The following is a 12,620-nucleotide window of genomic DNA, read 5'->3' as shown; positions in this document are numbered from 1 at the left end:
TTTTACAGAAGCATTCCAATTAATAAACGTAGAAGAATGAAGTAAAAAAATTACTGGTTGAAGGGTCTAAGGTGAAACCAGAATATCTGCATAGTCTCAAAGTATCCTCCCCCAGGAATTTATTAATTGCAGAGGAGAAAATAGTAAGTTCACAGTGGAGAAACCCAGCAGACATCTCTTTAAGCAAGTGATCAAGGTTAACATCACTAGTAATAAGACAAAACTAGTAATGTACCCCCGATATGATACACCAAGAAGAGAACATCACTTCTGCAGTGTTCCTACCATAAATGCATAAACTCAATATAACTATGAGAAAACATGAGAAAAATCCAAATTGGGGGTCATTCTACAAATAGTTGACTAGTACTTTTCAAAAGTATCAAAGTCATAAAGACATGAAAAGGCTGAGGAAATATCATGGATTGGAGGAGACTAAGGAGGTGACAACCAAGTGCAATAGGGTTGCTGGATTAGATCCTAGAACAGAAAAAGAACATAAGTGGAAAAACTGGTGAAATCAGTCTGTAGTTCAATTAATAGTGTTGTACCAATGTGAATGTCTTAGTTTGGTTATGTAAGATGTCAACATTAAGGGAAGCTGTGTATACAGGAACTCTGTACTACTTTTATTTTAATTTTTTTTATTATTATTTTTAACATCTTTATTGGAGTATAATTGCTTTACAGTGGTGTGTTAGTTTCTGCTTTATAACAAAGTGAATCAGTTACACATATACATATGTTCCCATATCTCTTCCCTCTTGCGTCTCCCTCCCTCCCACCCTCCCTATCCCACCCCTCTAGGTGGTCACAAAGCACCGAGCTGATCTCCCTGTGCTATGCAGCTGCTTCCCACTAGCTATCTATTTTACGTTTGGTAGTGTATATATGTCCATGCCACTCTCTCACTTTGTCACAGCTTACCCTTCCCCCTCCCCATATCCTCAAGTCCGTTCTCTCAGCAGGTCTGTGTCTTTATTCCTGTCTTACCCCTAGGTTCTTTATGACCTTTTGGTTTTTTTTCTTAGATTCCATATATATGTGTTAGCATACGGTGTACTACTTTTAGAACATTTTTGTAAATCAAATTATTTCCAAAAAATGTGTGTGTGTTTGCGTTTTTTTTTGGTTTGTTTGTTAGTAAATTTATTTATTTATTTATTTACTTTTGGGTGTGTTGGGTCTTCGTTTCTGTGCGAGGGCTTTCACTAGTTGCAGCGAGCGGGGGCCGCTCTTAATCACGGTGCGCGGGCCTCTTACTGTCGTGGCCTCTCTTGTTGCAGAGCACAGGCTCCAGACGCGCAGGCTCAGTAGTTGTGGCTCACGGGCCTAGTTGCTCCGCGGCATGTGGGATCTTCCCAAACCAGGACTCGAACCCGTGTCCCCTGCATTGGCAGGCAGATTCTCAACCACTGCGCCACCAGGGAAGCCTGCGTATTTTTTTTTTTAAACCAGGCCTGGTACAAAGTAAATGTCTAAGGGCTGTTATTATTATAGCTATGGAGTAGATAGCTTATTTTTTTTTAATACTGTTTTCTGGCGGTTGTTTTTTTTTTTTTAATTTATTTATTTTAATTAATTTATTTGTTTTGGGCTGCGTTGGGTCTTCGTTGCTGCGCACGGGCTTTCTCTAGTTGCGGCGAGCGGGGGCTCCTCTTCGTTGCAATGCGCGAGCTTCTCGTTGCGGTGGCTTCTCTTGTTGTGGAGCACAGGCTCTAGGCATGTGGGCTTCAGTAGTTGTGACATGCGGGCTCAGTAGTTGTGGCTTGCAGGGTCTAGAGCGCAGGCTCAGTAGTTGTGGCACACGGGCTTAGTTGCTCCGCAGCATGTGGGATCTTCCTGGACCAGGGCTCAAACCCACGTCCCCTGCGTTGGCAGGCAGATTCTTAACCACTGCGCCACCAGGGAAGTCCCTGTTGTTTTTAAAATTTTTTTGGCTGTGTCAGGTCTTAGTTGAGGCACCAGTGATCTTCGTTGTGTCATGTGGGATCTTTAGTTGCAGCACATGGGATTTTTAGTTGTGGCATGCAAAGGCTTAGTTCTGGCATGTGGGATCTAGTTCCCTGACCAAGGATTGAACCCGGGCCCCCTGCATTGGGAGCACAGAGTCTTAGCCACTGGACCACCAGGGAAGTCCCAGGAGTAGATAGCTTATTATCCAGGGGTATAATTCTTGGTACAACTGCTGCTCACCTCTTCCTTTGAATGTTAGATCAGTGAGCTGTCACCTCTCTAGTCTAAGCCCCTAAAATTTCTCTCCTGGATTACATCATGGTCCGCATATTTCAGTGCTTGCCCTACTGTAATTCATCCTCCTCACTGCTAATATGGTGATCCTAGAATAAAGTGCAAATCACTTACCCTGACTGGCAGGGCCCTACTTGATCTGACGCCTGTCTGACTGCAGTATTATTTCCTATCACTCTCTCTTCTTTATTTCCTCCAGCATGCCAAACTTGTTTCCTGCCCTGGGGCCTTCTTTACCCGTTCCCTTCACCTGATAGCTTTTCCCTGAGTCCTACCCCCATAGAATCTCCACAGCTAAGGCCCTTCTTGTCATTTGCCTCTTGGTTCAAATGTCACTTCCTCCCACTAGCCATCCCTGACCACCTGGTCTACAGCAGCAATCCAGTCACTCTCTTTCAAATTCCCCTATTTTTTAAAAAAATATTTATTTATTTATTTGGTTGCGCTGGGTCTTAGTTGCAGCAGCCGGGCTCCTTAGTTGTGGCAGTCAGGCTCCTTAGTTGTAGCTCATAGTCTCCTTAGTTGCTGCATGCAGGCTCTCAAATTCCCTTATTTTAATTCTTTGCATAATAGCACTTATTTGCTTGTTTGTTTTTCTAATGCTACTTATGAACTTCATGAGAGAAGAGAATCTATCTGACATGGGAAACTGTTGAATTGCAAGTTAGTGTTAACAGAGTGGCACATAATTGGTGCTCAATTAATATTTGTTAGATGAAGGATTTGCCATATTTTAATCTCTTTGAGTGTGGGTAAGAGAATGTGTGTGTGTGTTCACGTGTATGTGTGTGTGTGTGTGTTTAACGTATATACATGTGTATATATATACACACATATATATATATATATATATCTCCTTATAGCCAAACTGTTACTGAATTACATTGGTTACAGTTTTGAAGATTTAGAAAGGTGGTGATTGCTGAGGTACTTTTTACTAATCAATTTAAAATTTAGAATATAGAAGAAACTTGAGAAGTCATATTGCTTAGCTTCTTCCTTTTATATATGTGGAAACTCAGGCGCAGGCAGATAAAGTCTAAGACCATATATATAGCCAACTAACAGCAGAAATGGAACTAGAATTAAGGTTTCCTGACACAGTTCATGTCTCTTTCTAACTAGATTCAAGTCCTCAGCCTTTGCCTTGTCATCAGAAAAAATGCCAGGTGTGACTAGGCACAAACAAGTTGGCAGTAGTGTATGGGTGCACATCACCCTAAATATAATTTAGTATAACCTTGAATAGTCTATATTTGTTCAGGATACTCAACAAAAAGTTGATTTCCTATGACTTCTCGCTTAAGGGTTACTTTGGCTTTTAATTTTCAGACTTTGCCTGAAAAAGACCCCTGGGTACCCTAAAGTGATGTTTTAGCCAAATGATAGATACTTTTAATAAAACTTAACTGGTTGATTGCTTTCAAAAGGTGTCTAGTATGGTAGAAAGGCATTGCCGAGAAAAGACAAGCTGACTTCCTAGGGTTTTTCCCTAAGATTTTATTATTAAAAATTTTAAATATACAGCCAAGTCAAAAGATTTTATAATGAATGCATCCATATACCCACAACCTAGATTCTACCACTAACATTTTTCTATGGCTTTTTAAAAAAATGGGGTAAAATATATATCTCATAAAATTTACCATTTTAACCATTTTTATGTGTATAGTCAGTGGCATTAAGTACATTTGCAGTAGTACAACCGTTACCTCTGTCCATCTCCAGAACTTATTGTCATTGTAAACTGAAACTCTGTACCCATTAAACAATAGCTCCTCAAGCCCCTGGTAACCACTGTTCTATTTCCTGTCACTGTGAATTTGACTATTCTAGGTACCTCATATAAGTGGAATCATGCTTTTTGTGTCTAGTTCGTTTCACTTAGCATAGTATTTTTGTGGTTCATCCGTGTTACAGCATGTATCAGAACTTCCTTACTTTTTTAGGCTGAATAGTATTCCGGTGTATGTATATACCACATTTTGTTATTCCACTCATTCATCGATGGGCATTTGGGTTGTTTCCACCTTTTGGCTGTTTTGAATAGTGCTGCTATGAATGTGAGTGTACAAATATGTGTTTGAGTTCCTGCTTTTAGTTCTTTTGGGTGTGTACCCAAAAATGGAATTGCTTGATCATACAAAAAATAATAATAATAATAATAGGCTGAACTTGGGTCATCTGTCCACTCTTGTCTAGTCATCTATGACCAGGTAAGGGCATGGTCACAGGAAGCCAGTTAAACCAATTTATTATTTCCTTAACCAGAGGACTTGATATTCTTTTTTTTTTTTTTTTTGCGGTACGCGGGCCTCTCACTGTTGTGGCCTCTCCCATTGTGGAGCATAGGCTCCGGACGTGCAGGCTCAGAGGCCATGGCTCACGGGCCCAGCCGCTCCACAGCATGTGGGATCTTCCCGGACCGGGGCATGAACCCGTGTCCCCTGCATCAGCAGGCGGACTCTCAACCACTGCGCCACCAGGGAAGCCCCAGGACTGGATATTCTTTCATTGATAAAGATAGGCTCTGCCTGGAAGCTAGATCAAAATCAGAAGTCTACTTGCTGTCCTCAGGAGCAGAGATATGGATGCCTGATCACCCAGCTCCATGCCATTGATCCTCATACTAAGGGGACTGATGTCATCTCAGAAAGGCCCTGCAGAAACACTGCCTGTGGTTCTCTCTCCCTTTTCTCTGCTTCATTCTGCCTCTTTAAGATAACTTTATATGTATTGTTGTTCTTATTCTTGATACGTTTACTTTAACTCTCAGTGCACGGGCTTATTTCTGTTTCCAAGTTCTTGGCAAGTACTTCATTGTAATCCCTAGTTGCTAGCGTGATAGTTGATGTAGATGCTTTTCCTTAAAGAGAAACACCCAAGTAATATTTCTAAACTTCTGTTTCTTTCACTATGGGCACTTAAAAACTTGTTTTTTAAAGATTAGGTAGCAAAGATATCTGAGTTCACACATTCTGTGGGGCACATTCCCTGACAGTACCTCCTGTTTCCCACATTTCTCTCTTGAAGCAAAGCCACTGGCAGTGTAGAGACTTTGAGTCCTCATAGTTGTCAAGTGTCTTGGTACCAGATTGCTTAGCAGCTGGCATGAGTCCAGACATGTCTACAGGCTATCCCCTGTTATCTCTGACAACTCCCCAGGACCTTCATAGATGCCAAGTATCACCATACTGTCAGTTATAGAATGATTCTTTTCTTCCAAAGAGAAAGGCTTGGGACAGTAAATATTAATAATTGTACAAGTCGTTGTCTACTTATAAAAGAGGAGTATTACCATGCCGTTACCATTATTACCAATTTCTTTCCAGAGTAGCTGTGCATATATCATCTAGCCATTCAAACTAGCACGGGCTTTCTCTAGTTGCCGTGAGCAGGGGCTACTCTTCATTGCGGTGTGCGGGCTTCTCATTGCAGTGGCTTCTCTTGTTGCGGAGCACAGGTTCTAGGCACACGGGCTCAGTAGTTGTGGCTCTCGGGCTCTAGAGTGCAGGCTCAGTAGTTGTGGCACACAGGCTTAGTTGTTCCGCGGCATGTGGGATCTTCCCAGACCAGGGTTCGAACCCGTGTCCCCAGAATTGGCAGGCGGATTGCTAACCACTGCGCCACCAGAGAAGTTCCCCAACTTTTATTCTTAATGACAAAATGCAATTAATAATGAGGGGCATAGTAGAACATTACATGATTGAGGAGATTGTGAGTACTATAATCCAAGTATAGATATTCTGAATATGTAAACAAATGAACAGGATATCTGAGTAAACCCTAGAAATATCTGGTTTACGATGGGAATAAATTACTTGAGGGTAAATTGGCTACTCACTTTATCTTTTTATAACTAATGTCTGCATATGAGCTGTGAGCATCTGGCTTTATTCTACACTAAAGTTAAATAGTCACGATTGATTTTGTTACCCTCAGAAGGAATATTTGAGGAATTTTTATGACTATACAGAATGTGGGCTCACACTAAAATTGGCTAATTCCTTAATCTCTCTAATAAATATTATTGTGTTTCATTGGTGATACAGTGAAATAAGCACCAGTTTTGGACTCAGGAAATGTGGATTCAAATTTAGTTGCTGCCACTCTCAGGAATCATTCAGTTTTAGGGAACAGAAGCCCGTTCAAACTAGCTTCAGCAGAAAGGAGGATTTATGGGAGATACATGAGGGTATTTTCCAGAATCCAAGCACAAGAACTGTGGCTGGATTGGAAACAGTTTTGTCCAAGGTTACTCTCCATCTCAGAAGAAGCAAATTGTCCCTGCTTTTCCCTCCATTTCTGCTGCTTCTTCTCCCCTCTGTCCCTTTCCCTCCTTTTCTGCTTTACTGTGAACATGCTCTCCCAAGCCCTGGCCTTAACATCCCTTATTTAAGCATTCAACAAAAACGAACTTGGTTTTTCAGTGTACTAATTTCCAGTTTCTGAGAGAAAATCTGATTGGCTCAGCTTAGATCAGGCAGATGCTGCTTATCCATTCAGTTCTAGCTGAAGGATAAGGAGCATCGTCATGGTGGTACCTGAAGTTGTTGCTTCTGGTTCTTCTGGGTCTGTAGAAGGAGAGCTACTCCAAGAATGTGAGTACCAGGAAGAAATGATTGGTAAAAAATGGGTGGCATCTCTAGAATATGTACTATTTCTGTGACCTTGGGTGGGTCACTTAGTCTTGATGAATCTCAGTTTACTCATTTTTGAAGTGAAATAATGATGGTCTCCCTCTCACTAGTTATTGTGACAATCAGATAAGGCAGAATACATAAAAACTAGAAAGCTTTGTACCAGGGTTGGAAACAAATCAAATAAATAAGCTATTTAAACCACACCATGTTTGCTTTTCTGTGAATTAACAGGATCTATTTTATTTTAATTTTTATTTTTGGCTGCATTGGGTCTTCGTTGCTGTGCACGGGCTTTCTCTAGTTGCACCGAGTGGGGTGTACTCTTCATTGCAGTGCGTGGACTTCTCATTGCAGTGGCTTCTCTTATTGCGGAGCATGGGCTCTAAGCACACGGGCTTCAGTAGTTGCAGCATGCGGGCTCAGTAGTTGCAGCATGCGGGCCCTAGAGTACGTGCGCCTCAATAGTTGAGGCGCATGGGCTCAGTAGTTGTGGCACGTGGCCTCAGTAGTTGTGGCTTGTGGGCTGTAGAGTACAGGCTCAGTAGTTGTGGCACACGGGCCCAGCTGCTCCACGGCATGTGGGATCCTCCCAGACCAGGGATCAAACCCGTGTCCCCTGCATCGGCAGGTGGACTCCCAACCACTGTGCCACCAGGGAAGTCCCCAGGATCTATTTTAGAAGTAATACTTGTATAATACTATGCTGAGTATCATTGTAATTACCTATAATAAATTATTCCAATTAAAAAGATTCAAATGGGGGCTTCCCTGGTGGTGCAGTGGTTGAGAGTCCACCTGCCGATGCAGGGGACGTGGGTTCGTGCCCTGGTCCAGGAGGATCCCACATGCCGCGGAGCAGCTGGGCCCGTGAGCCATGGCCGCTGAGCCTGTGCGTCCGGAGCCTGTGCTCCGCAATGGGAGAGGCCACAACAGTGAGAGGCCCGCGTACTGAAAAAAAAAAGATTCAAATGGTATAACTACACAGAAAAAATTTTAATAGATTTAAAGTTGAATAACACAACACATAAAATTGTTTTAAAGGATAAAATTAGATATAGATTTACAAAGCAACAGAATTTTTTTAGCATTTTATATACACTAGGCCCTAGAGGGAGCAAAGAAGGATTCAAGGCTAGTAAGAAGTATTGGGCTCCTCATTCTCAGGGAGCTTTTGTCAAGCTGAGAAAAATGTATACCAAGAAAAAATGATAAAAGTAGTAATGCACAATAAATGCAAATCAGACTATAGAATTCCGTAAATTAGAGAGGTCATTGAAGGCTGTCATGGTCAAGGAAAACTTTCTAGGAGCTGGGATTTCAAACATGAATAGAATCAAATAAGGAAGCTAGAAGAGAATAAGTACTTCAGGTAATAAAATACAGAGTCTTATAAGTTAACTGCTTGGAATAGAATTTTTTAATAGGAAAATATGTTGAGGCCAAGGGGTAATGGGCCTTGAATGCAGGCCTGAGCAGTTCAGGCTATATCCCGTGAGCTTTTGAATATTCTGGGACAAAGGAATTACATTAGGAGGCAATATTTTAGGCAGAGTAATTTCCCTGGTGCCAGTGAACAAGGGGCTTGAGGAGAAGAATCTGGTGGCCTCATCTTCTGATTCCCATGCTTCCTGCCAAAAAGAACACACAAAAAAACAAATAAACAAAAATTAGTGCAAACATTTTTATGATGGGAGTGCTGATAGCCACCTAAATAAAAGAGGTTTCACTTTATGTATTCCAATCCTTCCCATTTTCCTTTAACATAACATTGTTTTTCAAATACTTATTTCCCATTTTGACATTCTTCACCTGTCATGTCTCCAGATACTTACGACCAGCATGAAACTAATTTCAGTAGACTTTACTGTTTTAGAGTAGGAAGAACACTTAGGGAAAGATTATACAACATACGTACTTACCAAACCTCATATAGATTCATTTCTGGTGGATACACTTTGATCAACTTGGTATTCCTGGATCATGTGAGCTCTAACCTGGCACTGCACTCATGGGGGGACCTTGTACATACTGTGGAACTTTAAGTGGTAAATACCTGAGCATTTCCCCCTTGTTGCTTTTAGTCAACTGTGTCATCATTTGGGCAATGTCAGTAGTTGAGGAACAGCCAGTGCTGTTTCCTAGGCTCATTTTGGAGGTGCCCGTGTGGGTCATCCCACCACTGCCGCCACCACCAGAACCAGGGTCTAAGCGGAACTTGCCTGACACCAGCTTTCTCCGTTCACGACCGTGTGTAATGGTATTAGCCCTTTAAAGATAAATTGTCTGTCATAATTTCTGAAAAATATTCTTAGAGGTGAGGTTGGTTAACAAAACGGCAACAGAATTTTCTTTTATTTCCTCATTCTGACTTGTTTTTAAGCCATCTCTTTAAGCCTCACTTGTGTGATGTGATAATGCTTTACATTTTATCGAGAGTGTTTGATCAGACGCAAGGGAGGCTGCCCCAGACGGGAAGCCCGAGCAGCCAGACGAGCCACCCTGCCCCTGCTGGGGGAGGAGCCACAACGAGGCTGCCTAATGGGGCTGGTTTGACCTGAGCAGGTGACCAATGGCCAGGGGGCGAGGAGGTGAGGGGGTGGGGCTGCAGAAGGCCTGCCTACAAATGGGGTCGAGGGGCATGACCACACTGCAGAAGTGGAGCCCTTCTGCCCAGGGCTGGCGAGAAAGCCAAATTGCGGGGGCAGGGTGGGTCGGGGATGTGGACCTGCGTGAACAGTATGGAGATGTACGGGCACTCACGAGGCATCCAGGACATGGAACAGCAGTGCTGGGGACCACAGGTGACCCGCAGCCCGGCAACCAGCACAGAGAGCATCATGGCAGAGCAGGTGGCTCTGAACCAGACCCAGGTGTGTGGGATACTATGGGAAGAGCTGTACCAAAGTGATTCCTTCCACCAGTTTGATACACATATCTTCATCATCATGGGCGCATCCAGCAACCTGGCCAAGAGGAAGATCTACGCCACCATCTGGTGGCTGTTCTGGGGTGGCCTTCTGCCAGAAGATACCTTCATCATGGGCTACGCCCTCTCCCACCTCACAGTGGCCAATACACGCAAGTGGAGCGAGCTATTCATCAAAGCTACCCCAGAGGAGAAGCCCAAGCTGGAGGAGTTCTTTGCCGGCAACTCCTATGTGACTGGCCATTATGATGATGCAGCCTCCTATGAGCGCCTCAACAGCCACATGAACACCCTCCACCAGGGTACGTAAGCCAACCGCCTCTTCTGCCTGGCCTTTCCCCGCAAAGCCTATGAGGCTGTCACCAAGAACATCCACAAGACCTGCATGAGCCAGATAGGCTGGAACTGTATCATTATGGAGAAGCCCTTTGGGAGGAACCTGCAGAGTTCCAACCACATTTCCTCCCTGTTTCACGAGGACCAAATCTGCCGCATCGACCACTACATGGGCAAGGAGATGGCCCAGAACCTCATGGTTCTGAGGTTTGCCAACAGGATCTTCGGCCCCATCTGGAACTGTGACAACATGTCCTACGTCATTCTCACCTTCAAGGAGTCCTTTGGCACTGAGGGCTGCTGGGGCTACTTCAATGACTTTGGGATCCTCTGAGATGTGATGGAAAGTCAGATCCTGCAGATGGTGTGTCTGGTGACCATGGAGAAGCCCGTCTCCACCGACTCAGATGACGTCCGTGATGAGAGGTCAGGATGTTGAAATGTATCTCAGAGGTGCAGGCGAGCAATGTGGTCCTGGGCCAGTACGTGGGGAACCCCAACGGAGAAGGTGAGGCCACCAAAGCGTACCTGGACGACCCCATGGTGCCCTGCGGCTCCACCACCGCCACCTTTGCAGCTGTCATCCTCTATGTGGGGAACGAGAGGTGGGACAGGTGCCCTTCATCTTGCGCTACAGCAAAGCCCTGAATGAGCACAAAGCTGAGGTGCCTCTGCAGTTCCGAGACGTGGCCGGTGACATCTTCCAGCAGCAGTGCAAGCACAGCAAGCTGGCGATCCGCGTGCAGCCCAACGAGGCCATGTACACCAAGATGATGACCAAGAAGCCCAGCATGTTCTTCAACCATGAGGAGTCGATGCTGAACCTGACCTATGGCAGCAGATACAAGAACGTGAAGCTCCCAGATGCATATGAGCGCCTCATCCTGGACATCTTCTTTGGGAGCCAGACGCACTTTATGTGCAGTGATGAGCTCCAGCAGGCCTGGTGCATCTTCACACCACTGCTGCGCCAGATCGAATGGGAGTAGCCCCAGCCCATCCCCTACATCTACAGCAGCTGAGGCCCCACAGAGGCAAATGAGCTGATGAAGAGAGTGGGCTTCCCATACAAGGGGACCTACAAGGGGTGAACTCCCACAAGCTCTGAGCCCTGAGCACCTGGTCCCCACTCCCACCCACCTTGGCCCTGTCTCTCTGTCCTTCCCACTGTCTGACCCCACTTCAGGAGGACTTCGGGACCATAAACGTCAGCCTCACATTACCAGCCCCGGGCCTAGGCCACCCTGTGCCACTGCTGCCTTGGGCCCAGCTACATTCCTCAACCACCAAGCCTTGGAGAGTCGTGCTGTGACCATCCCCAGCCACCACTGAGCCAGCTTCTGTCCACAAGACTGAGCCCCAGTGGAAGGAAGGAGAGTGGCTCTTCATCTATCCTGGCTTCTTCCAGAGGCCTGGAGTTAGGAGCCACAGGGAAGGGAAGTGATAGGCCTCATGATCTGTATAAGTCAAATCATTATGTTGTACACCTTAAACTTATACAGTGCCGTGTATCAGTTATACCTCAATAAAACTAGGGGGGAAAAGAGAATGTGCGTGTTTTACTGGGAGGATATTCCTTACTCTGAATGCTTGGAATCATCAGAGAAAAGGGTTTGTTGCAATATTTATTACAGCTGAGATGAGTCATTCTGTACATTAAAAAAAAAAAAAATCAAAGGAAGGGTTGGTGGGTCACAATCACAAAGACTTTTCAGTGAGTCATTGTAGTGGTTCTATAATTATCCTGTCCCTTAGGCTTGTCCTTTCTGCTCAATCCTTCTTTCTCCTTAGGAGGAGAATCATTAGATAAATTCAGTCCTGCTAGGTATGGCATCAATTTCTACACAGAATACTAATATATACATATATGTAACATTCATTTGGGGGTTGACCACACTGTTTGTTTGTGGCCACACAATTTCCTAAGTCTCTCAAATTTTTAAGAATTTTGAATTTATTAGTATAGTACAGCTTGTATTCTAATGCCATAGAAAATGCGATTTCATATTTTCCATATGTTGTCAGGGCAATTTGAAAAACGATTCAGTGGATTAAAGTTGTAGCAGATACTTCAACTGTAGAACAATTATTCTGAATAAGAACTTGAATATTCAGCCTGTTTTATTGCTTTTATTTTTCTGAGTGTCAGGAATAAGCAAGTGCCCGTTTATAGGTATCTATGAGCCTGAAACAAGAATAAATAAAACCTGAAAGTGTGAATGAGTGTTAAATGCTGTATCTTAGGATATTGCCTGTGTGCTCGTGTTGTAATGGTAATTCTGATGTTGGACTAATTTCGTGATTCAGGTGGAACACTTGAAGTTTAATCAACATAAATTGTGTGTTGCCTGTTGCTTCCTCTAAGTACAAAATAACTTTTCTGTGCAAGGTGCTGTAACTCTTCATTTCTTTTCCAGTTCAAGGTTAGCCTTAGGATTTACATCTTTGCTGTTTTACTATTCTTT

The 12,620-nt window shown here is 43.9% G+C and overlaps 1 protein-coding gene and 1 pseudogene across 3 annotated transcripts in view; both read left to right on the top strand.

The window, feature by feature from the left end:
• DENND5B (DENN domain containing 5B) overlaps positions 1-12,620 on the top strand; it is a 212,016-nt gene that overhangs the window by 176,208 nt on the left and 23,188 nt on the right. The window lies entirely within an intron of this gene.
• Positions 1,253-12,616, top strand: LOC111176888 (glucose-6-phosphate 1-dehydrogenase pseudogene; annotated as a pseudogene).

This window comes from Delphinapterus leucas, chromosome 11 (assembly GCF_059928025.1).
Source record: "Delphinapterus leucas isolate spDelLeu-1000000601 "Yukka" chromosome 11, BTC_Dleu_Yukka2, whole genome shotgun sequence".
Lineage (NCBI taxonomy): Eukaryota > Metazoa > Chordata > Mammalia > Artiodactyla > Monodontidae > Delphinapterus > Delphinapterus leucas.
Note: the sequence above shows the minus strand (reverse complement) of the source record. Positions and strands in the feature narration are given on the sequence as shown.